The 25,871-nt window shown below is 39.6% G+C and overlaps 1 protein-coding gene and 1 pseudogene across 2 annotated transcripts in view; both read right to left on the bottom strand.

The window, feature by feature from the left end:
* HS6ST2 (heparan sulfate 6-O-sulfotransferase 2) overlaps nt 1-25,871 on the bottom strand; it is a 424,685-nt gene that overhangs the window by 309,640 nt on the left and 89,174 nt on the right. The gene's annotated exons all lie outside the window — the stretch shown is intronic.
* LOC149440917 (U2 spliceosomal RNA) lies at nt 14,050-14,164 on the bottom strand (annotated as a pseudogene).

Here is a 25,871-nt window from a genome sequence, read left to right as displayed (position 1 = left end):
TTCCATACCAGGTGGAGCGTTTAAAAACACTTGAGATAAAATATATCTACAGAAGAAGAAGCACATAAGCAGATGCAGACACTAAGAAAAAAAGATTTCCACTAATTGGATTGTTGTCACAGATTATTTTAGAATTTGCAGAAGCAGCCTGAGCTTTCAAAATGAGAAATATGTTGACTGAAATAGCATTGAAAGTTTAAAATTAATATATTAAAGAGGTATTAAACCCAAAAATGTTATACATTGCTGCTTACCAATCCTTAAATGTGGTGGTTGCATTAGTTTTCTTTTTGTATGCTTTTTTCCCTTTATTTTCACCTGGTGAGCCAGCCAGTAACATACCACCTGTCTTAGAGAGTTATACACTTTGAAATGAAGAATAATGAAGACATCTTTGGGCAGTACCATTGTCAATCTGAGGAAAGGGTAGTGTTAGATTTAGATGGACTTTAGATTTATAGTAGATTTAGATGGACTTTAGATTTATAGTAGATTTAGGTGGACTTAACAAATTAAATCCTTTTTTTTTTCTTTAGGGACAAAGGTTTTACTTAAATGAATAAAAGCTGATCATCGTAAGCAACTCTGTCAGTGTTAAAGGATAAGTTAACCTTTTAACAAGAAATATTAAATGCATATTTTGTAGCAGGTAAAAAAATGTGCATTTATTATTTTTTTTTTCTGGAATGTCTAAAGCAGTGGTTCTCAACCTGTGGGTCGCGACCCCTTTGGGGGTCGAACGACCCTTTCACAGAGGTCCCCTAAGACCATCAGAAAACACATATTTCTGATGTGTAAAGAGCAGCTACTGTGTAGAAAGCAGCTGCTGTGTTAAAAGCAACTACTCTGTTAAAAGCCACTACTCTGTTAAAAGCAGCTACTCTGTTAAAAGCAGCTACTGTGGTGAAAGCAGCAGTATTGGAGGTAAAACGACACTCGTGAATTATAATTACTGGGTAAATAATTTTATGGTTGGGGGTCACCACAACATGAGGAACTGTATTAAAGGGTCACGGCATTAGGAAGGTTGAGAACCACTGGTCTAAAGCATTGCACCAGCAATCAGCAGATCCCTGGTGCCATGCAGGTCTCCTGTAGACCTGCCAGTGTATCTGTGTGCTCATACATCGTACGGGCAGGTAGATGCTTACTGACAGGAAGACTCAATGAACTACTACATCTTTCAATGGGGGCACTATTTCTGGTGACGTAGGGGTCCCCAAGAGAACCCCTTAATTTGCAGGGATTTCCTCTCACTTCTAGTTTTGGCTATGTCACAGGAAGTGAAGGGAAATCTCCCCAATATGACACCGATGGCAATAAATAAACTGACAGGGGTCATAACCCTTCCTTACTCTATCCAAAGTGAAAAAAAAAGTTTTATCTATAGTTCTACTTTAAGGTTGTATTCCCTATATATGGTTTTACATGTTCTCTTTCTTTTTTGTTTCTCTTTGTACCTTGCTTTCCTGTTATTTGTATTAACATTAAATCAGATTCAGCAAATGTACTTATCCTCTTTTGTTTCAGAGTACTGAATCAAGTAAACTAACAGTCATTCCAGAGAGGGTAACCAAAGTCATCCTGTTCCATATCTCGCTTTCAGTTCTCTCTACACTGTGATACAGAAAGGACCCTACAAATAATAATGATTTAGAAATACATCTGTTTATAGATATCTAAACTTAAGAAAGATTGAAAAGAAAACTATTGAAAAAAATTGTACTTTAAGACCCCATTCACACCTCTGTACATTAAAAATGCACACAAGTTTAAAACACACATGGATGTGCATTTTCAACAGAAGCTTTCATTCCTATTTATGTTTTCTTCAACATGCATAAAAAATGCAGTCAAGGCACATCCGCATGCATTTAAAATAAACGTGATTTTAAAATCCAAATGTGTGAACAGGGCCTTAAGCAGAGTTATCAACCATTTCATACACAAAAGGCACAGGGTAAATTAGGGACATCTACCTTTCCCAGCCTTCACTAGTTTTATAGTACAGTTGTGGTTCTTTTGACACAAAGGGTACATCTTGGGGAGGAAGCTGTATCCTTTTTTGGTTTATAACAGTATTGGCCATATAGTATATAGTAAATGTGCCATCCTACAATAGAATTTTATTCAACTTCAAAAGAATGAATCATATATATACAGTGAGCAGAAGTATTTGAACACCCTGCGATTTTGCAAGTTGACAGTTTACAGTGACCTTTGAAACTGTGGTCCCAGCTCTCTTCATGTCATTGACCAGCTCCTCCCTTGTAGTTCTGGGCTGATTCCTCACCTTTCTTATCATCAGTGATACCCCATGAGGTGAGATCTTGCATGGAGCCCCAGTCCGAGGGAGACTGACAGTCGTCTTTAGCCTCTTCCATTTTCTAACAATTGCTCCAACAGTTGATCTATTTTCACCAAGCTGCTTGGCAATTGCCCCATAGCCCTTTCAAGCCTTGTGGAGGTCCACAATTTTGTCTCTGGTGTCTTTTGACAGCTCTTTGGTCTTGCCCATGGTAGTAGTTGGCGTCTGACTGACTGTGGGGTGGACAGGTGTCTTTAAAGAGCTCAGACGGGTGCTACTAAGTTAGATTAATGAGTGGAGTAGAGGTGGACTTTTTAAAGGCACAGTAACAGGTCTTTGAGAGCCAGAATTCTTGCTGTTTCTTAGGTGTTCAAATGCTTATGTTCAGCAGTGCAAGACAAATAAATTCTTTAAAAATCATACAATGTGATTTCCTGAATTTTCTTTTTTAAATTATGTCTCTCAGAGTGGGAAAGCTCCTACAATGTGAATTTCAGACCCCTCCATGATTTCTAAGTGAAAGAACTTGCAAAATCGCAGGGTGTTCAAATACTTCTGTTCCTCACTGTACATATATTTACATATATATATATATATATACATACATATACACACACACATACATGCATACACACACACAGATATGTGTGTGTGTATGTTATATATATATATATATATATATATATATATATATATAAAAATTTAAAAAAGGTACCTTTATCTTCTCGTAGATTGTAAATTACGTCTCTGTAGCAATGTCATGGAGGACCAATATTCCTTATTCCCACTAGGCATTCTTGGTATCGAATTATACAAATAAAAAAATGTGGAACCAAGAGCCCTTGAATTTTATTAATAAGGGAATCCTATCCCCAGTAATATGGAAGGTCCTTGCACCCAATAATTGTTTACAAATCATATATAGAAGAAATAGGTGATAGCTAAAAATCACTACAGGGTATTTCAATAAAAAATTACTTTTATATACCCTTGGTATTAAAACTAAAGTTCAAATATGCATACTTCTCTAGCAGGTCCTGGAAATAATTACATTTCATACAAAAATATGCATCTTCAAATGGCATAACTATGAAGTTATTTATAAAAAGAAAAATCATCTTTTTTTCAGTCCTTTTTCTATAAGCCATTGTCTTAGTAACAGAAGGTGTCAAATGCTTGCCTTTCTCAGAGGTCATTTAGAAGCAGTGCCCCATCATTATATCTTAGAACTGTCGATGTACAAGTCTATAAGTCAGTGGAAGCCTAATGGTTTGGGGCTAAAAGGACAGTTACATTTTAATAGCCATCTTTCTGTTCCTGACAATTTGGAGAATGAAAAGCATGGCGACCTTTGTCCATGAACCTGAGGTTACTATGGTGATCAGAGTCAGTAATGTTCCAAAGGTCCATGTGCTTACAAAGGTAAGATATAAAAGAATTACGTAAATTAATAAGCATGCTCTATAGCTCTAAACTAGGCTTAAGTAACTATTTACTGAGAAAATACAAATTCTAGATTACTTGGCCTGTAATTGCTAGGAGAACTTGGTATGCGATGATTTGCACATTATCAATAACTTGCTCCCTGCCAGCTGTTCAAAAATGTATAGTGTAAGCAAGTACAAATCAAGATAATGCACAGAACATATTGAGGAATTAAAAATGGCCCTAACAAAATGGCAGTAGATCCATTAAGAACTATCGTACCTGTTCTTATTCAGGTAAGCATTTGCGTTCGTGTCGGTAAGAGTACAGACACATGCGGCAAATCCAGGTAGTTCTTACCACAGCTACTTGTTACTATAACAACCTGTCACTACGGCAGCAACAAATTCTTAAAGAATCACCACCAGTTCTCAGATTAGGAAACTGGCCATAATTAAGACCAAGTCTGGGCTGGCATACAGATGTATGGCAGTACTCACAGTGGCCCACGCTTGTCCTGGGAAGCTGTTGTGTATGTGAAGGCTTCCTGCACAGGGATCTATCCCAAGCCCCATTTAGCTGTTGGCTGGGAGATTCCCTAGTTGAAAGCTAAATGTAAAATGGGAATACAGGTGATGTCATTGCTCATACTTGGGAAATGACTTGTCCCTGGGTCGGTGGAACCAAATGGGGAACTTAGACTAGTTTTCCATCATATCCGCTTTACTTTTGTTTGACAGCAAACAGTGGTGGGTGGATTTGAAAGCCACTATTGGACTGAATAGTGGCTATGGATCTACTTACTGCCATGTGCTGTCAAAATTAAAGTGGCCCTGATGGGGAACTAGTCTTTCAGACCCCCATCAGGCCCCACCCACCCCTAGTACAAAACTTCTCTGCCACGTGCCTGACAAATCTATGTCAGGTACATGGATCGGGTGCAAGAGCCAACATTTTCAGTGCTGCAACCTAATAGTATTCTTAAAGGTGCCTATGATGATAAAATCAATGCCTTTAAGCATACATGAGTTAATTTATTACACATTTTAGTTTTCTACTACATTCCTTGCAAGAAGGCTTTTCTTAAACATAGGGTATTCTAACTATATAATTAACTAGTAGCAATAATATTAGGAATGTGAATGTGTATAATATGTTTCTAATGCAACAACACAATTATTCATAGCTTAACAACCCTGTTTTGGTGTAAATCCTTTACTAATGCTGAGGCTTGATCTCTTCTATATTGCATCTATCCTGGACTACCAGCAATGATGATGCAAGCAAATCATATGCCAGCACTACCTTTCTTGAAACAATCCAAAATATCATTTATACATCAATTCTCACTGCATTTGATCATATTTTTTACTACAAACCACAAATAAACATTATTTGGTAGTCCTTAATACAAATTGTATGTCCAGCATTTACTGACTTGTTATTTGTTTTAATATTGTTTTACCCATTGATTTCAGTTATTCATTGTTCATATTTTGTGTTGTGTAATTTTTATTTGACTAGTTATGTCTTTACTGACATTCTTGGTATTCTCGGTATTCTTAGGACTTAGTGCAAGACATTGTTTATCTTGTAAATATAAAATAAGAGTGTTGTATAACTAGTGTTTTATTTGAAATTTGACATTGATGCTATTTTTTTCATTATTTATTGTGATTATAACTTGATAAAAATCCCTATTAGCATATTATATGAATCATATCTTTTCAATTCTTAGAAAGCACCGCTTACATTTCAATATTTTTGTCAAATCTATTTCTGGTGAAGAGGCTAGCTAGGCAGCTAGGAAGTGTGTTAACCCTTTCTGGTGAATATATTATTTTCTTCACTCTCCACTTTATTTCAGACACTCTTGCATTGCATTTGTCATGTACATGAAAACATTCCCTGCAGCTTCAATGGAGAGGTACTTAAATGCTTGTTTACTTTTTATTAACCAATAGTTATATACCTGCCACTTCTACAACTGAGATTTTTTGTGTGTCTTTTCATTATATTACTGTTGTGGATAATGCTTCTCCATTTTTTGGCTTTCTTTTAACTCACTAGACATCGGATCAAGCCTCATACCAATAGTGCAGTTTTGGCAACATCACCTTCTCAGTCCATCAGATGATAACTCTTCTTGTCCTCCTACACATTACCCCTGCACCACATAACCTCCATACATATTCCTGAGAGCAAAATGAAGAACAGTCACTATAAAAAAATTTTTTCTCACTGCATTAATGTTTAATATAAAATAAGTCGGGGGTCATGTTTTTAAAAAGCATCAGCAAGCAATACACCTTCATCATTGGCGGTCACTGGTTATACTAAAGGAAACACATGCTCTTGGCTTTCCTTGTATGGCACAAAATATAGCAGTTGACCACTTTTTATTTCTCCCTGGAGCAATTCAGAATTTGCAGAACACAATTCCTTTCTGTATCAATGTCACAGATCCACTTGGAAAACAAAGGGATATTCTATTTTTGTCTAGCCAGCAGCACTTTTTACTGATATACAATGGTATTGTGCGACCACATAGCTATTCCCAAAGCACCCTGAATATATCCAATTGCAGGATCATGAAAGTGTCCAGCTCCAGCCCATCCACATAATTGCAACCACTCTGGTTCCACAATGCTTTTATATGGGAATTGTGTGTTGAGACTCACTAACCATGTTGATGGTCTTTGTGGCAGGGTGGCAAAAAGAAGAATAGGAAAGCATGCTAGAGGATACCACAAAATAATAAACATGAATGAGGACAGCTATATCAAGCAAATTTAGTCAACAGAATCTTGATTAATGCCGATCAGTTTGCTCATCTTTAGTAACCGCTAGGAATGGCCTTTTTCATATATGAAAAGAATAAAATAAAGTCAAATGTCTTTAAATAAATACTGCAAGTCAGCTGCAAAGTTATCATTTGGTAACCAACCAGATTTATATTTACTGTAGCCAGAGCAGCAATAACAATTTTGATTAGCTGTAAAGGGCTCCAGCAGCTCTTTACCTTGCCTTTCTCTTAGAAGAGCCTTAATGTATCCTACCAAAGTACTGAATGACAGATGTGAGTTGGAAAAAAAAATCCTGTCAAATAAAAGCATCATAAAACCTTTAATAAACGGTGAAATCATGTCCACATTTTCTTGAAGTGAAGGAAAGAAATGTACTTGCCATAGTGCACCTTTATAAATGTGACTGGAGGAAACAACAACCATGGATGCAAAATGTCATCAGGCACAAACTGTGATATTTAAAAATGACCCAAAAGTTCCCTGTTCTGTCTGTCTCTAGAAGTGATGGCAAGAAGGGTTGTTATTCCTTCCAGCAGACACATTTAACTCTTTGCCAGAATTGTGCTGAATGTTCCTGTAAGGTTACTGGTATCCTTGTCAGTCACTCGGTAACCTTGTCACAGGAGAAGAATGCAAGAAAGTGATAGGTTTGATGTCCTGTCGGATGCTTGGTGCTCAGCCTCTCTCCGCATCTGATCACTATCAAACACTAAACCTCTGTTTCTCCACACAGGACTGTAACTGGATGCCCATAAACCTCAGCCAGAAGAGATAGCAAATTGGTAGCAATGCCAAGTCGCTTGTTCAGTTTCCTCTCTGTATGCTCTCAAATTCCCAGTTTAACCCCTCTGGCAATTTGATTTGACATTTAGATAATTACTATGATTAAGCCAGTCTCTGATCATGTTAGTGGCTCCAAGTACAAAATAATAAGTAAAACAAAATGAGCTTATTTAATAACACAACAAAAGTAGCAGTGGTGTACTGACTCTGCCCATTCTAAGCTGCTGAAAGTGGATTGAGTAGAAAGGGGATTTCTTAAGAACTGCCATTAATTACTGCACACCACGGGTCTATTCTCTTTTTTACTACTTAAATTAAAAAGAAAATGTATTTGCATATATTATATCTATACAATACCAGACAGGAGATGTCATACTGTTTTAAATAATGTAAACTCCAAGCTAAACTGATACATTAAAAGCAAAACTGTCAACCATTTTAACATTGAAAAACTAAACTGCCATCAACTTTGGCAGCAATTGTAAACCTTTAGAAACAAAATTATGATCTTAAGGCAGAATTAAAAGGTACACATACTTACCTATTTTCCAAGGATCCGATGCCTTTGAGGAGCCGGCATCTTCTCCCCAGGTTATTCCAGGTGCCAGTCTTCAGTCGTTTTGATTGGCCAGCTCTGAATGACATCTCTGGCAGTGTGCAGCGCAATGTACATTCCGCACAGGATTGCGAATAGGCAGGTAAGTGTACTTTATTGCAGAAGAGACCTTGCATATCTCTTCTATAATAAAAATCCTGCCTGTTTGAATTTTTATATATGCTATAGTTCCACTTTCAAGAGTGTGTAGACCCTAGCAATGACCTTCTCCTTGCTCTCTTTTTATGTCTGTTAAATTTACCATTTTAAACATTTTATTATATCTGCTTATTAAGTGCAAAAATATACCAGTGGATGAAGTCAGTATTTCAGTTCTGTCCAGTGTGTTGTGCATATTTCTTGTGTTATCTTAAACAGTCCTCCCAGTTCTTCACTTGCACTACAGAACAATTAACACCTTTGCTGTGCAGGTGAGGGAATTGACAGGATTCAGTATTTTAACTATAGCCAGCTGGGAGAGGTAACACTGAGTATAATTTACAAACCCCTGTGTCACACCAGAATCACACAGAAATATGGTGCATGCACCTGTGTGTTCCTCAGCCATTTTTGGACCATTCACTTGCATGTACTACTTTTGAAAAACACTGTATTGTATTAGCACCTGAAGCATATCATATATGCAGTGCATTTTGAACGTGGTGCGGGAAATGCACAGCTCCTTTAGTTTATCAATGCCTCTCCAATGATGTTTAATCTTATCTATTCCGTAAAATGTTAACAGACTGGGATCTTTGTTATGTTTCAATTTAAAGTGCCTGGAAACACGGTTTTTCAAATCCATTTTTTTATATTATTAATATGCTCCCCAGTTCTTGTTTTTAATTGCATTATAGTTCTTCCTACAAGGAAATATAGATGCATATCTTGACAATATGTTAACCCCTTTATGCCGACATCACACAAATATGCAGCCTCACAGAGCTGGGCTTTTTTCTGGAGGGCTGCATATTTGTGTACCCGTCTTTGTGCTGGGAGCACGCCGCACAGCACGCTCCCAGCACAAAGACTGGGGGTGTCACTGAGAGCCCCAGGTCCCGTTCTAACGATCAGGACCCGGGACTCCCGATTACAGGTCACATGATGGCTGTGCTAGCCTCTGATTGGCTATTCCAGTGATCAGTCACTGTGAAGTCTGCCCCCCCCCCCTTGTTTTTTTTCTCCATGAATGGAGGAGAGAGACACATTGTATCTCTCTATCCCCTTGCAGAGAGAAAGAAAACAAACCTGTTTGTAAAAAAAATAAATAAATACATATTAAAAATTGGTATCAGTGTCAGTATCAGTGTGTTTTAGGTAAAAAAAAAAATACCCAAAAAACAAAATGCACACTATTGTTTCTGGGCTGTAGTACAGGTACAAAAAACAAATAACATACACATATATGGTATTGCTGCGATTCTCAAGAGCTGGAAAATGTATTTTGGATTTTTCTTTGGAGGTAGGTTATGGTAGTAACAAGAAACACACAGCTAAATTAAAAAAATATTTTTTTTTTTACTATTTTGGGCCAGTTTTCCTTTGATGATTAAAAAAGAAAATCAGGAGATATACATTACCATTTACCACCAAATGAAAGCCCAATTTGTCCTGAAACAAACAAGGTATAATTCACCTGGATGTACAAAGTAGCTGTGATGATATGTATGGTTTTACTAACACATGTCAAAGTTGTAAAATTTGACTTACGCTTTAAGATTTGTTTTACCCTTAGACGTGAAGATGTTAATGTTCTTTTCAGCCTGCTAAAGGAGTGTTTTAGATGGTGGAGATTGTCATTTGTATTATATTTTCAAGTTGTGATGGTTTTATGTTTATTAATATACACGAGTATAAATTGAATGTGATGGGTGATGCATGTCCTTCTGCTCCTGGAGTACGTCGGATGACAAAACGCGTAGTGCGGGGCTTTGGAGATGACATCACCACGTAGCACGGGTCAACTGTCGGTGTTTGTGGTTACCAGAGTACACCCATTTGCATATACACATGCTGTTTATACCAATGTCGGTGTAGACACTGTAGATTTTTTTTAAATGGAATAAAGATATTTACATTTTTAAACTATGGAGTTTCCTCTTCCTTTCTTCTTATGTAATTCCATCCATTTTCATGAGGATTGACCAGTCGAGTAGGAGTCAGAGGTATTGCTGCAGATCGCTGCTCCCAGAGCCACTGTGTGTTAGCTGGTTTTTTATTTGACCAGCCTGGAGCTCTGGTGAGTTTATTCAATTCATTTGGGTGGTGGATCAGCACGGTGTGGTGGTGTTTAAATTACACATGAATTGAAGAACCATTATATGGATGAAAAATCTCTTTCAAATTCACTTTACACATGGACTTGGATGCATTTTTTCTTTATTTTTTTGCTTTATGGTCTATTTTGTATTAATATTTTGTTCATGTTTTGTTTAATGTGGGATATTCTTTTGCTTTTTATTATATACACGTGAAGATTTTCATATTGGTTTGATATACGAAATATTGATATTAGGTTCACATATTAGAGGTTATGATTATATGTATGTTGCATACACAGAGGAGGCTAATAGTATATAAAAGAGAGGGGCTTGAAGAGCGCTGCTTTAAATAATCACTGTTATATGTCTTTGGATTCCAAAGAATAGATGGCAGCTCCTCCTCTTTCGTGGTGTGAGTTGGTTTAGTTTTTTGTGTGTTATAGTTAACACCCTACGTATATCCAGTGGCGCTGTCTATTAGAGTACAATTTTGATTCAATAATGTGAGAAGAAATTTCCAGTTCACGATGAATAATCAGTCATATGCAGATGTTTTTATTGGGCATCTATTATAAAATATAGCTATATATAAATGTCAACATTTTGATTTCTAAAGGTTTAGCAATAATAACACCAGCATGTTTCACAAATATGAGTCACTACTGGGAAGTGACAAGGAGTGATCAACTGTGTGTTACATCTTTCAAATACAGGTGAAACTCAAAAAATTAGAATATCGTGCAAAAGTTCATTTATTTCAGTAATGCAACTTAAAAGGGGAAACTAATATATGAGATAGACTCATTACATGCAAAGCAAGATAGTTCAAGCTGTGATTTGTCATAATTGTGATGATTATGGCTTACAGCTCATGAAACCCCCAAATCCACAATCTCAGAAAATTAGAATATTGTGAAAAGGTGCAATATTCTCGGCTCAAAGTGTCCCACTCTAATCAGCTAATTAAGCCATAACACCTGCAAAGGGTTCCTGAGCCTTTAAATGGTCTCTCAGTCTGGTTCAGTATGAATCACAATCATAAGAAAGACTGCTGACCTGACAGTTGTGCAGAAAACCATAATTGACACCCTCCATAAGGATGGAAAGCCTCAAAAGGTAATTGCAAAAGAAGTTGGATGTTCCCAAAGTGCTGTATCAAAGCACATTAATAGAAAGTTATGTGGAAGGGAAAAGTGTGGAAGAAAAAGGTGCACAAGCAGCAGGGATGACCGCAGCCTGGAGAGGATTGTCAGGAAAAGGCCATTCAAAAGTGTTGGGGACCTTCACAAGGAGTGGACTGAGGCTGGAGTCAGTGCATCAAGAGCCACCACACACAGACGGATCCTGGACATGGGCTTCAAATGTCGTATTCCTCTTGTCAAGCCGCTCCTGAACAAAAAACAACGTCAGAAGCGTCTTACCTGGGCTAAAGAAAAACATACCTGGTCTGTTGCTCAGTGGTCCAAAGTCCTCTTTTCTGATGAGAGCAACTTTTGCATCTCATTTGGAAACCAAGGACCCAGAGTACGGAGGAGGAATGGAGAGGCACACACTGCAAGATGCTTGAAGTCCAGTGTGAAGTTTCCACAGTCTGTGCTGATTTGGGGAGCCATGTCATCTGCTGGTGTTGGTCCACTGTGCTTCATTAAGTCCAGGGTCAATGCAGCCGTCTACCAGGAGATTTTGGAGCACTTCATGCTTCCTTCCACAGACGAGCTTTATGGGGATCCTGCTTCGTTTTCCAGCAGGACATGACACCTGCCCACACTGCCAAAAGCACCAAAACCTGGTTCAATGACCCTGGGATTACTGTGCTTGATTAGCCAGCAAACTCGCCTGCCCTGAACCCCATAGAGAATCTATGGGGCATTGCCAAGAGAAAGATGAGAGACATGAGACTGAACAATGCAGAAGAGCTGAAGGCTGCTATTGAAGCATCCTGGTCTTCCATAACACCTCAGCAGTGCCACAGGCTGATAGCTTCCATGCCATGCCACATTGAGGCAGTAATTACTGCAAAAGGGGACCAAACCAAGTACTGAATACATATGCATGCTTATACTTTTCAGAGGTCCGATATTGTTCTATGTACAATCCTTGTTTTATTGATTGCATGTAATATTGTAATTTTCTGAGATTGTGGATTTGGGGTTTTCATGAGCTGTAAGCCATAATCATCACAATTATGACAAATCACAGCTTGAACGGTCTTGCTTTGCATGTAATGAGTCTATCTCATATATTAGTTTCACCTTTTAAGTTGCATTACTGAAATAAATGAACTTTTGCACGATATTCTAATTTTTCGAGTTTCACCTGTACATAGAATGGTAAACTTCCCTGCAAAGAAGGGTATGGGGATATTAGGTACTCCCCATGGGCAAAATATAGGACCAAGAACATGTTAACACAAAAAGGTAAGTAGTATAAAAGAACATGCTGCATCAAGTTTATCACCCTAGTAGGTTTATAGAGTTACTGAAAAATACTCTCACTATAAACGTTTGCTTTGTAAAACCAGACGTTTGATTGAAAAAGGGAAAATTTGAAAGGTTTAGAAAGATGCAAAAAAACCCCCCAGTGGCAGCGAGGTAAAGGAAAAAAGGGGAAAGTCGAGTCAAGGCCCTGCATCAGGTAGTTGTAATAAGTATTCATCAAAGTTTCTCCCTACGTAGTTAGAGATCCACAGATCTCATACATTTTATAATGTATAATTTGTGTACTTATCCTGTAGTATAGCAGCTATCTTTTTGTTAAATAAGTACTGTGAGATTTTTTGTTTTACCTGGGCTATAGTAGGGGTACCTTATTTCCACACTCTCGCCAGTGTTTGGCCACAGTGAAAACAGATGTCACAAGTTTTAATTGTTTGGAAGACTGTGGCACGGGTTTGAGATCCAGTAAGGCTTCAAACGGGGGTTTTAGGGAGACCTTACCTAAAACAGTGCAAACTAATTGGTCAACCTTTGTCCAAAATCTTTTCATTCTTAGGCATTCCCACAATACATGTATTAAAGTGGATTTTTTAAAGTCCGCAAACGTGCAACTATATCGAAAAAACCCGTAAGTGTCCGCAAAAAAGTGCAAGTGCAAACACACCACACGAAAAACGTGCACTTAGGGGTGTGCTGTGTCCTACCCCTAAAGGGGCTTGGACCGCTGTCCCTGATCCCCCGGGGCACGAAGCTCCTGACGGGGACTAGGTTCCCACTTGGTCCTCCTGACCAAAAGGCCGGGTGGACCACCGTTCCCTATGCCAAGCCGAAGCCGGACATTCAGTACTAGGCAAGGGGGCTCTCCCGAAGAAGAGCCCTCTAGGGATCAGGGGAGGAAGGAACCGTATGGCCACACATCCTCCCCCTAGACTTCAGGGTAGGCCCGAGGACCCACACCCTCCATCCGTGAAAGCACACACATAAGAAAGCAAAAAGTGACAAACGTGGGAGTGTAATAAATTAAATAAGGAAAGTAAGTAAAATAAAAAAATGGTACCGTGCCGAAATGTGCACAGACCAGGCCCTGAGGCCCGTAGCAAAAATTGCCCTGAACTTAGCCAAAAGGCCTGGTCCTTAGGGCGCTGTGCAAAAAAGAGTGTAAAAACAGTGACCATGTGTCATTTTCACACCGTGGGGTCCCACACCCAAGTGTTACTAGTGACACCCCTGAGCGCGTCTCCTCAGGGGGCACTGAGTTTGCGGACTTTTTGCCTCCTCAGCCCCAGGCCAGACCAAGGTAGCATGCTCAAACCAGGAGGAACTGGGTCCTTCAGACGTTCCAAAGGAGAATTACTCCCGAGGCCCCAGAACGAATCATGGCGCTCCCCGGTTTCTGTCCTCCCCGTAATAGCCGTCCAGACCCCCATCATTCCAGTGAGGGTACTGTACAACAACCATCCCCGTAAACTAGAATGGTCGGTAGCACCCCCACTGGACACTGATAAGAACAGATACTACACTTGATCTTAGCCAAAAGGCCGAGAAGCGACATGTATTAAAGTGGAAGTTAAGCTGCAGCCCCCAAAACAACGGTTTGATGCATCTTGAACAAAGTCTGCAATTCTAAAGTGCACCTTATACCACTATAGAAGTAGCTTGTAGTTAGCCTCTACAAAGGACAAATTCAGTGAACCATGAGCAGTATTGTCTCATGTCTGCAGCCACTGCAGTGGAGACCCTAACTCTTTCTCCCATTGAGAAATATTGGCTGGGGTGTCTAAAGTGTTACTCCCCAGTAAGGATTTATATATAGATGACAGTGTGCCTTTGGACAATGGGTCGCTTCAGCAGATATATTCAAAAGAGGCAAGTGTTAAAGGTGAGCCTGTGCACTTCAGCATAGATTTTACATAGTTATATAACTGTAGATACCTGAACGGCTTTGTCAAAAGGAACTTATGTGACGTCTGTAGTGTATTAAAGCTAAGAATATCTTTTATTGTAAGTAGGTCATATATCCAATGGAAACCTCATATTTCCCATATCAGAAACCCCCCAGTTCCTCAAAGCCTGGGCTGAATGAAAGATTATGTAGCAGTGTTGCTAGCGGAATACTTGGTGACAGCAGTCTACCTGAATATTTAACTGCATCCAATATTTTTAAAATAGAAGTATAGGAAGTAAAAATACTCACCTAAATTGCTTCAGCATCGATCTTAGCTGCAGCTGTCCCTTGCTGCCTCTAAGACCAAGAACTGAGCAATCAAAGACCGCTGGTTGCTCAGTTCTTGGTCTTCACTGCCCTGCCCCTCCATTGCTCATTGGAGCACTGAGCTGTTGAGGGGGCTCGAGCAGTTGGTTCAGTCTCTCAGCAGCTCAATGAAAAGCCTGAGCCAGCTGCCGGTCCAGGCATCTGGGTGGATCCCAACTTTCCAGAGCTTGGAGTGGCTGAGTGATGTCAGCTGACAGCAGGCTTTAGCCCACTGTCGGATGAAAACAGGTCACAAGAGTGCAGAACAAAGTGCACTCCTGTGATACATAGGAGAAGTGGGGTCAAAAGAGCTTTGGCCCTACTTCTCATTTAAGTAATGGGTTAGTTGTATGCCTACATCTGTGATGTGTGTAATCTAAAAGATCGTATCAACAGCTATTGAAGCTAATAAGTACTGTATATGTATATTTTTACCCACAAAGGTGTGTTAACTATTGCATGGTAAGCTGTCATAGGGCAATTTATGCTGCCTGATAATAGTGTGTGATCTGTAGTATTGCTAGGTCCCAGCAGAGATGGTCTTCGACCTTGAGTCTAACCAAAGGTATTTTATACAGATCCACTGAATGTATTTCAGAATGTGTGGAGTAGCAGAGACAAGTAGATTTCTGAACAGATAAAGCAATTTGGGAAGTAGAACCCCCAGCAATCTCAGGATCACCTCATTTAGTCTGGCTTCAAGTATTTTTGCCAGGAGTTTCACAACCAAATTTAGTAATGAATAGGGTCTATAATTTTCCCAGATCAAGTGTTCTGTGCTTGGTTTCTGTATCATACTAATGTTGGCAGTCAAAATGTGCAGATGTATTTCACATGACTGCATAACTGAAGTGAATATTCTCACAAATTATGAGTGGATATTCTAAACTCGTTTTGTAAATCACCTCCCATATTATTGCAATTTCAACCCACAAAAAGGCAAGTGGTATTCCACAAGAGGAAAATAGGGACTGAATGCATTTTTGGTAGATCAACAGGTATTTTTCAGTACTTGCAAGGTCTTTAAACGAATAAAACCTGGGGAAATTCACATGTACAGGCAGCCCCTGAGTTACATACATCTGACTCATACTTACAAACGGAGGGGGACAACAAGTGAGAGGAAATCTACTCCTAGGAAGGGAAATTCACTCCTGTAAGAGTTATGGGAAGAAAGTTGTCTCAACTGAAGCTTTATCACCAATCCTTGTTTGTAGAGCAACCCAAAATTTTCAAAATCTAATTGCTACAGGGCAGAAAGTGAGATTAAATCTTCTGAACAGAGGCACAGGCAGCAAAACAAACGTTACAGGGGTGTTAACCATTCCCTATGCTATCCAAAAAACTTACATTTTTTATGTCTGGAGTTACGCTTAAAATATGTACCAGTTCTAACTTACATACAGATTCAAACCTACAAAACTTATCTTGTTTGTAACCTGGAGGCTGCCTGTATTGCAAGGCCTATGCTCTTTTTTGGCATGATATGCAGTTCAAGTTGGACTTTTCCTTTAAATTTTAAATTAGAAGGAAATGAGTAAACATACTTCGAAATGTTGCCTCACCTTTGCCTCGCATACATTTTAGCACAACACCTAGAGCAGTGGATGCCATTGGATGACGTCATTGCTCTAGGTGATTTAGTCCCATTGTCAGCCCTCCACATGTAAAAAACATCCAGAGTGTTGCGGATATATGACCACATAGAAAACAAAAGGTATTTACAGAACGATTTATGCTAAAATGTATGTAGGGCAATGAGCAGCAATAGGGGGACAGCACTTTAAAATAGGTTTAAAGGTTATCTTGCATATATGTTTTTGTGGTCCTATGGTTAATAACAGCCCAACGGCCTCTATTGCCTATCGCTGGTTTAAGTGTTCTAGAATAATTCCATTATGCAGTTTTCCAACTTTAAAATTCTAAACAACATGTACATGTAATTGGTATCATGCTAATCTGCTATTTTTATAGTAGCTCAGAACCCCCTTTTTAACTAATAAAAGGTGACAGGTTGGCAGCACCGACTCAGCATTACTTAAATAACCCACTCATCCACAATATTACACCTTACTATTATTACAAGTAGAAGTGCTAACACGCTTCAGAGAGCAATGTGTCACAGGCCCCCTAAGCATCATGATTTGACTGATTCACACCCACGTTAATAACAACATATGCGTGGCAACTTTTAAACTACCACTTAATTAAATTCTGATAAAAGGTATTGCTGAAGCACAGAACATCAATAAGAGTGCCTTATGAGACCTCTTGTACACTGGAACGTTTATTTAACTGAAAGCAGAAAAACGCTAAACATGGCAAAGATGCTTGTAAACGCGGTACCGCTTTTAACTTGGCCGTTTATTTCATTGGCCAGAGTACATGCCATTGAAATGAATAAATGCCCAAACACTAAACGTGGTTAGAACTTAGATGCATTTACCCACATATTTGCCACATTTGGCAGTCTTTGGCCAAAACATTCCTCTTCTGAACGCAATTCTTCTGTGTTCAGGAGAGGGACATTTAACTGATCCTAAACTCTGCTGCTGCTAAACTCTGATAAAAGCCTATGTGTGCATGGAGTGTGCATGAGCTCAGGGACTTTGACAAAAAAACGCCAAACGCTCCTGAACTCACGTTTACGAACAGCAGTGTGCATGAGGCCTTAGAGGAAAAGCAAATAAATCAACACATTTATGAAAGTGGGCAAAACCATGATACTCTGTCTTACTAGTGGATTGATGAATGTCATCAAATGTATCAATCCACCTGCAGGACAGATTATCATAGTATAATCCTTACTGCTCATAGGCAAAAGTGGAACAGGGTAGTTGTTTTTGCACATGACCACCCAGAGCTGGGACAAGAGATAATGGTGCTGCAAGCTAATAGAAAATAACCTCAAGCCAATCCAAACCAAGAATGTGCAACATTCCAATCTGGATTTATACAGCTCCAGCAGCTTGCACAGCTCTCTACAATGTAAAGAGAGCCAATACAGTTACAATACAATTCAAGACAACAAGGTTAGGGTGAACCTGCTCATGAGAGCTTACAATCTAAAATGGAAGGATACAAAAGGTAATACTTGTGTGGGGGTTAGTTGATAGAGAAAGTAAAGGTTTGTTGGGTAAACAGAGACTCAAAGCAGAGCCTTAATGACAGAGAAGAGTTGATGAGGACTAAATGAGAGGGTGTTAACAAGAGTAGTGAAATAGGTTAAGGGTTAAGGGTGTTACCACCAGAGTGAGTAGGGGGTGTGCTTTATGTCAAAAAATGGAATTAGGTAGAGAAATTGAGAGGCAGCCAGGGTGTTAGTATTAAGAGGAACCATGCAATGTTATGCTGACTTTCAAATGAAGGACATATTATTTTATTCCTAGAACACATCCAAATAAAGCATCATTTCAAAAACCTATGAATCCACATTGGGTATCCAAAATGTGGCAGAAGTGGGGTGCCTGGGCCAAAAACCCCGGGGGAGTAGTCTGCTTTTTTGTATTGCAAACTCAATATGCTAGGCACAGAGGCAAATATAGGCACAACGAAAGGTGCAATTTGCACCATCCCTAGGAATTACCCTATTAAGGAGCTTTGTCTTTTTCTCATCCCAGTCTTGGCCATATAAATGTGAATGTAGATACAGTATGAATTATGTATGTGGTCTGTCTAGTATTTTTCTGGAGTCTGGGATAGAGAAGTCTTACCCTTGCTCCCTGTATAATAAACACCTAGCTGTCAAAGGTCACCCATGATACCTTTACAAATGAAAGATGGGAACAATTTGACACCTGCTCCAAGTCTGTTAAGACCTAAACAACACAGAGGTAGTCAGGTGCTGGTCTAGGCTCATTTCCAGTCTTAACACCATCCAATCCAAGAAAAAGAAGACTAGATACCTGTCCTCTAGAAACTTCTCCTTGGTAAAGCACTGAGCACACTGTGCTATTCCTTTTAAAAAAAAAGACAATATTTGTGGTGGACAAATGTGCAGTCTTCTTTTATCTTTACTTGAATGTTGTTAGGCCTAGGAATGAACCTAGATCAGTACTTGAGTACTGCTGGGCTGGTAAGCAGTAAACTGTAGAAGATGTCAAATTCTATATACAGTATATCACCAAAGGCACCTTATCAGATACTGACATTTACTCTTAAGTCTGCTGTAGAAAAATGACAGCGGAGAACTGACCAAATGATAAGAGGCAACACATCTTTACCTTCAAGATTTTTTAAAGTTCCTAGTTGCAGAAAATAAAAACTTTTTTTGTGAATAAATTACTGCCATTTCCCTTTATTTGCTGGATTATTATTTAGACACAATTTCAGTTAGCTCTACATAACAGAATGTGTCACAGTCAATAATAACAATGGGTGCGGTCTTAAATCAAGTCCAATATTTTATAATAAGCTCTACAAAATGACAATCATTTTATGGAAAATTTTCAATATCGGCAATAATGAAAATTGAGCTAAGACATTTGAATGGGAGATTTATAAAAATACTTTTATGTCGACAAAAAACAATCCAATATCTTTTGTTGAGACTGGAACAGAAAACATTTACTAGGATTGATTTTTAGTCCTGTAGGCTTTGGAAGAGATGAAATATACAGCATATATACCATATACAAAGTGTGTGTATACAGTAAATGTAAATTACAGTTGGTTGTTAGGTTTTTCTTGTTATATTTGTATTGTTAACTGTGCTCTATTGGGGAGTCAAGAAAGGAAGAAAGAAAGGAACTTCCTCAAAGTGAGGAGAGATCCAAACTTTGATATTTGGCATAGAAACAGATGTCATCTATAGAGGATTTTCTCTCACTTCCCATTATTGTTAACTGTAAAATATTGGATTTCCCCTCACATTCTTTTCAAGTGACCACTATAACACCAAGATGGATATGAACAGCCATAAAACCTGACAGAACCTTTCCCCACTCTGTGTAGAAAAACATTTTGAAGTTTTGGCTGGTATTTTGTTTTAATTTTATAGACATATACCGTATTTTGCGCTCCATAGGACGCACCTGACCATAAGACGCACCTAGGTTTTAGAGGCGGAAAACAAGAAAAAAAATATTCTGAACCAATGGACTGCAGACACAGTAAAGGGAAATGACCAGAGACTGCAGACATAGTACAGGAGGTGACCAGAGACTGTGGACACAGTACAGGAGATGACCAGAGACTGCAGACAGTATAGGGGATGACCAAGAGACTGCGGACAGTATAGGGAATGACCAAGAGACTGTGGACATGGTACAGGGGATGACCAGAGACTGCGGACAGTACAGGAGATGACCAGAGACTGCGGACATAGTGCAGGAGATGACAAGAGACTGCGGACACAGTACAGGAGATGACCAGAGACTGCGGACAGTATAGGGGATGACCAAGAGACTGTGGACAGTATAGGGAATGACCAAGAGACTGCGGACATAGTACAGGGGATGACCAGAGACTGCGGACAGTACAGGAGATGGCCAGAGACTGCGGACAGTACAGGAGATGACCAGAAACTACGGACAGTACTGGAGATGACCAGAGACTGTGGACATTATAGGGGATGACCAAGAGACTGCAGACAGTGCAGGAGATGACCAGAGACTGCAGACAGTACAGGGGATGACCAGAGACTGCGGACATGGTGCAGGAAATGACCAGAGACTGCGGACAGTGCAGGGGATGACCAGAGACTGCAGACAGTACAGGGGATGACTAGAGACTGCAGACAGTGCAGGGGATGACTAAGAGAATGCAAACCTTTGGGGAGGGAGGGGGAGCGGGTACCTGAATTTGACAGATACCCGCTCCGACTTCCGCAGAGATGTCCTCCCTTTAGTGTGGGCACCCGGGTGACAGCCGGGGGCCCACTGCGCATGCGCGAGAAGCGTTGCGCTTTGTGATTGGTCCGGCGTCTTCTGGGACCTGTCATGTGTCTCAGAAGACGCCGTACTATTCACAAACAGCAGTGCTTCTAGCGTATGCGCACTGGGCACCCGGCTGTCACAGCCGAGAGCCCACACTAAAGATGCCGATGCAGGAAGCCGTCTCAGCACTGGACCGAGGAACAGGTAAGGTCCTGCTGCAGAGAAGAGACAAGCGGCCGGCCCGTTATTCTGACACGGCGGCGGCAGTGGGAATACCGGACCGGCTGCTCCATATTCGCTCCATAATACACACTGACATTTTCCCCCCTATTTTTGGGGGAAAAAAGTGCATCTTATGGAGCGAAAAATACGGTACCTTGTTTATAACAGAATAAAGGGTTACTGCTATGTTGACATATATAGACAGATCAAACACTTACAGTGCCTAGATAAAGTATTCATACCCCTTGAAATTTTCCACATTTTCTCATGTTATAAACAAAAAACGTAAATGTATTTTATTGGGATTTTATGTGATAGACCAACACAAAGTCGCACATAATTGTGAAGTGGAAGGAAAATGATAAATGTTTTTCAAATTTTTTTATAAATAAATATCAGAAAAGTGTGGCGTGCATTTGTATTCAGCCCCCTTTGCTCTGAACCCCTAACTAAAGTCTAGTGGAACCAACTGCCTTGAGAAGTCACCCAATTAGCAAATAGAGTCCACCTGTGTGTAATTTAACAGATTTCCGACTGCCCTATAGCAGAACTACTGCTACAGGGCAGCAGGGCTGTGCAAACTAACATATATATATAAGTGATTTTGTATTTCTGGGTAGGGGCGCGCATGCCACCCTACCCACAGCTGTTGATCACCGGGTCCTGGCTGGATATTCCCCACCGGCACCCGGTGATCACTGAGGAACACTGACGGGAGGAGGTCTGTATGTAAACAATATATATCTCTCTCATGTCAGCACCAGCATGTTGCTTTGTATTTCTCTGCATAGCAGAGCAATACAAAGCAGCTTGCTTATGTAGTAAAGCACACACAGACAACACAGTAAAACAGCACACAGTTAACCCTTTGATCGCTCCAGATGTTAACCCCTTCGTGTCCAGTGTCATTAGTACAGTATCAGTGCTTTTTTTTAGCACTGATCACTGTCACTGCTAGTTAGTTCCCCCCCAGTGTCAGAATGCCTGCCGTAGTCCCGCTATAGGTCGCTGCTCACCATCATTACTAGTATTAAAAAAAAAAAATAAGTCCAGTATATATAGCGCCATTTGTAGATACTATAACTTTCATGTAAACCAATTAATTTACACGTATTGGGATTTTTTTTTACCACAAACATGCAGCAGAATACATTTTGGCCTAAATTTATGATAAAATTTGATTTTTGAATTTTTTTTACTGGATATGTTTTATAGCAATGAGACAAAATATTGGGGTTTTTTTTCAAAATTGTCGGTCTTTTTTTGTTTATAGAGCAAAAAATAAAAATGCAGAGGCTATCAAATACCACCAAAAGAAAGCTACATTTGTGGGAAAAAAGGACATAAATTGAATTTGGGTGCAGCGTTGCATAACCGCGCAATTGTCAGTTAAAGTAACTGGTTCTACAAAGTATTGACTCATGGGGGCTGAATACAAATGCATGCCACACTTTTCAGATATTTATTTGTAAAAAAGTTTGAAAACCATTTATCATTTTTCTTCCACTTCACAATTATGTGCCTTTTTGTGTTGGTCTATCACATAAAATCCCAATAAAATATATTTAAGTGTTTGGTTGCAACATGACAAAATGTGGAAAATTTGAATGGGTATCAATACTTTTTCAAGGCACTGTATTTTGTGGCAAGACCAGACCATATACTGTCTAGTAAATATTCAGCCTGGTCCCAGGTGTAATTGTAACAATAAGCTCCAGTTAAGGTACTGAAGTTCTGTGATATAAAATATTCTGAATGTACAATTTTGAATTGTTTCAATCTATCTTGAGATCACACCAAGTGCTGGAAAAGAGATGGTATCCTCTAGGTCCTGATCATCCAAACTCAACACATCCATCCTCCAGTTTGCCATACCCTTAAGCATCAAAGGCCCAGGAGCCTGCAATCTGCCAAAAATGGTGGATACTACTTTGGGTAAATCTAGGTCCCATAGTGTGACCTCCAAGAATGAGTGCAGCATTGCGATTGGTAAAAGTTTCATTTTGATGAGATTCACCCTCCTAATTAGGAATAGAGTTAAACTGCTCTATGCTACCAGCCTGGTCTTAGATTGAGCCATCACAGGGAGAATATGCAAGGATATATAGTCCGGTAAATTTCTAGTAAATTTCACTCCTAGATAGGTTATGGACTAGTAGTCATTGTATTTTTTTCTAGTTAACCCCAAGCCCCAAATAAGATGCATGTTTGTCTAATATAGCTACAGCAGTTGCCAGAGATGGACGAGGGTCTTGCAAAACTTATTCTAAGAGCTGTTGCTATGGGTTCTACCATGAGGTTAAAAGGCCCAGAGAGCGGGCAACCCCGTCTTGTTCCTCTGAGAATATAAAAGGGCTGAGAACTCTAACATAATTTTCAGTCCAAACTCCAGTTTCAATAAGACTTTTCACATGTCCCTAATCTACAGAATTGAAAGCTTTCTCCAGATCCAGTGCTGCCACAACCCAAGACCCAATATGATTTTGTGTCAACTTGAGTGTACAGTCTGTGGATATTGATATCCATGGCCTTATGTGGCATAAAGCCAGCTTGGTCAGTACTGACCAGTGTGAGTGACTTTTATTAGCCTTGTGCCCAATATTTTAGTCAGCATTTCCAAATCCATGTTGAGTAGGAAGATTGGCCTATATGAGCAAAGTAGCCTGGGATCACATTTAACAAAGGTACATGCTATCACATTATAATTTTGTAGGGAGTTTCTTTAATTATGACACTGAACTTTATATAAAAATAAAAAGCAAATCGAAAACTTAATGATCAAAAAATAGACATTGAAAGACATTTGAAAAGGCATAAAATGCAGAGATCTGCTACATTATATGTAATTCCTCCTTTCCATAGAGGCCTCCAATATGACCCAGCTTTACAAAGCAAACATCCAATTAGGTACTCTTAAGCTGCAGATATCATATTAAAATACTTAACTGTGCCAACAGAACCAAACTACTGGATGTGTGACCGTCTGTTGTTCCTATTGCTTGTGCCCAGTAATTGTGATTTATTATCTCAATTAGCAAAGTCCGTTTCATCTCAACCTACTGTCCTGTGTGCATAACCTTTTTCATTTGTTTATAGACAATCATCCTCTGGGATCAACATAGGTCTTCAGTTGTTGGAACACTGTCCAAACCCTGAATACAGTTGTGGCCAAAATTATTCAACCCCCACTGAAATTGAGTGTTTTGGCCAGTTTGACATTGCTTTTGATCATTCAGTCATCTTGCTTACATTTACATTAAAGAGGCACTTGTAGGTCAGACAAATATAACATAACAGTTATAATGAAATAACCACAAATGTCTTTTCTGTGCTCACAGCATTATCAGTTTTATTCAACCCCCAAGTGACATTCAATCTTAGTACTTAGTACAGCATCCTTTTACAGTTATAACAGCTTTTAAACGTGAAGCATAGCTTGACACAAGTGTCTTGCAGCGATCTACGGGTATCTTCGCCCATTCTTCATGGGCAAAGGCCTCCAGTTCAGTCACATTCTTAGGCTTGCGCACTGCAACTGCTTTCTTTAAGTCCCACCAGAGGTTCTCAATCGGATTTAAGTCTGGTGACTGCGATGGCCACTCCAAAATGTTCCAGCCTTTCCTCTGCAACCATGCTCTAGTGGACTTGGAGGTATGCTTGGGATCATTGTCCTGTTGAAAGGTCCAACGTCTCCCAAGCCTCAGGTGTGTGACGGACTGCATCACGTTTCCATCCAATATCTCCTGGTACTGAAGAGAATTCATGGTACCTTGCACACGCTGAAGCTTCCCTGTACCTGCAGAAGCAAAACAGCCCCAAAGCATGATTGACCCTCCACCATGCTTCACAGTAGGCAAGGTGTTCTTTTCATCATAGGCCTTGTTCTTCCTCCTCCAAACATAGCGTTGATCCATGGGCCCAAACAGTTCTAATTTTGTTTCATCAGTCCACAGAACACTATCCCACAACTTTTGTGGTTTGTCCACATGGCTTTTGGCATACTGCAGTCGACTCTTCTTATTCTTTGGAGACAGCAAGGGGGTACGCCTGGGAGTTCTGGCACGGAGGCCTTCATTACGCAGTGTGCGTCTTATTGTCTGGGCTGAAACTTCTGTACCCACATCTGACAAATCTTTTCTCAGTTCCTCAGCAGTCACACGGGGACTTCTCTCCACTCTACGCTTCAGGTAGCGCACAGCAGTCGAAGTCAGCATCTTCTTTCTGCCACGACCAGGTAGCGTTTCAACAGTGCCCTTTGCCTTGAATTTGCGAATGATGCTTCCTAAGGTGTCTCTTGGTATGTTTAACATCTTTGCAATCTTCTTATAGCCATTGCCCTTCCTGTGAAGAGAAATCACCTCTTCTCTTGTCTTCCTGGACCATTCTCTTGCCTTCACCATGTTTGTAACCACACCAGTAAATGTCTAGAAGGAGCTGAGTATCACAGTCATTTTAAAGCTGCCTAATTGGTGCTTATTATGCTTGATTGCTGCTCGGTGACATCCACAGGTGTTTTCAATACCTGATGGAAAGCACCTGTATGAACCTCTGTTCTTCAGAGTGGTAGTCTTTAAGGGGTTGAATAATTGTGGCAATGAAGAAACCACATAAGAACCATTTACTACTGTATTACATAAACAATTGATGTCATTTTAGTTGCATTTGGGTAGTTACAACGTCCTTGTAGGATTTGATTCTGAATACAATTCCAAATGTACACTATAGTCCCTAAACCCCTTTACAGCATTGGGGGTTGAATAATTTTGGACACAACTGTATATTATCAAGAAGTTTGCACAATAATATTCAATAGACACAAACATACTTTTACGAATTCTGAATTTTAGCTCAACAGGAGTTGGCATAGACACAAGATATAATGTCAAAACCTTTACTATAAGTTATATA

Source organism: Staurois parvus, unplaced genomic scaffold (genome assembly GCF_062004578.1).
Source record: "Staurois parvus isolate SC_StPar_1 unplaced genomic scaffold, SC_StPar_1.0 ptg001045l, whole genome shotgun sequence".
NCBI lineage: Eukaryota > Metazoa > Chordata > Amphibia > Anura > Ranidae > Staurois > Staurois parvus.
Note: the sequence above shows the minus strand (reverse complement) of the source record. Positions and strands in the feature narration are given on the sequence as shown.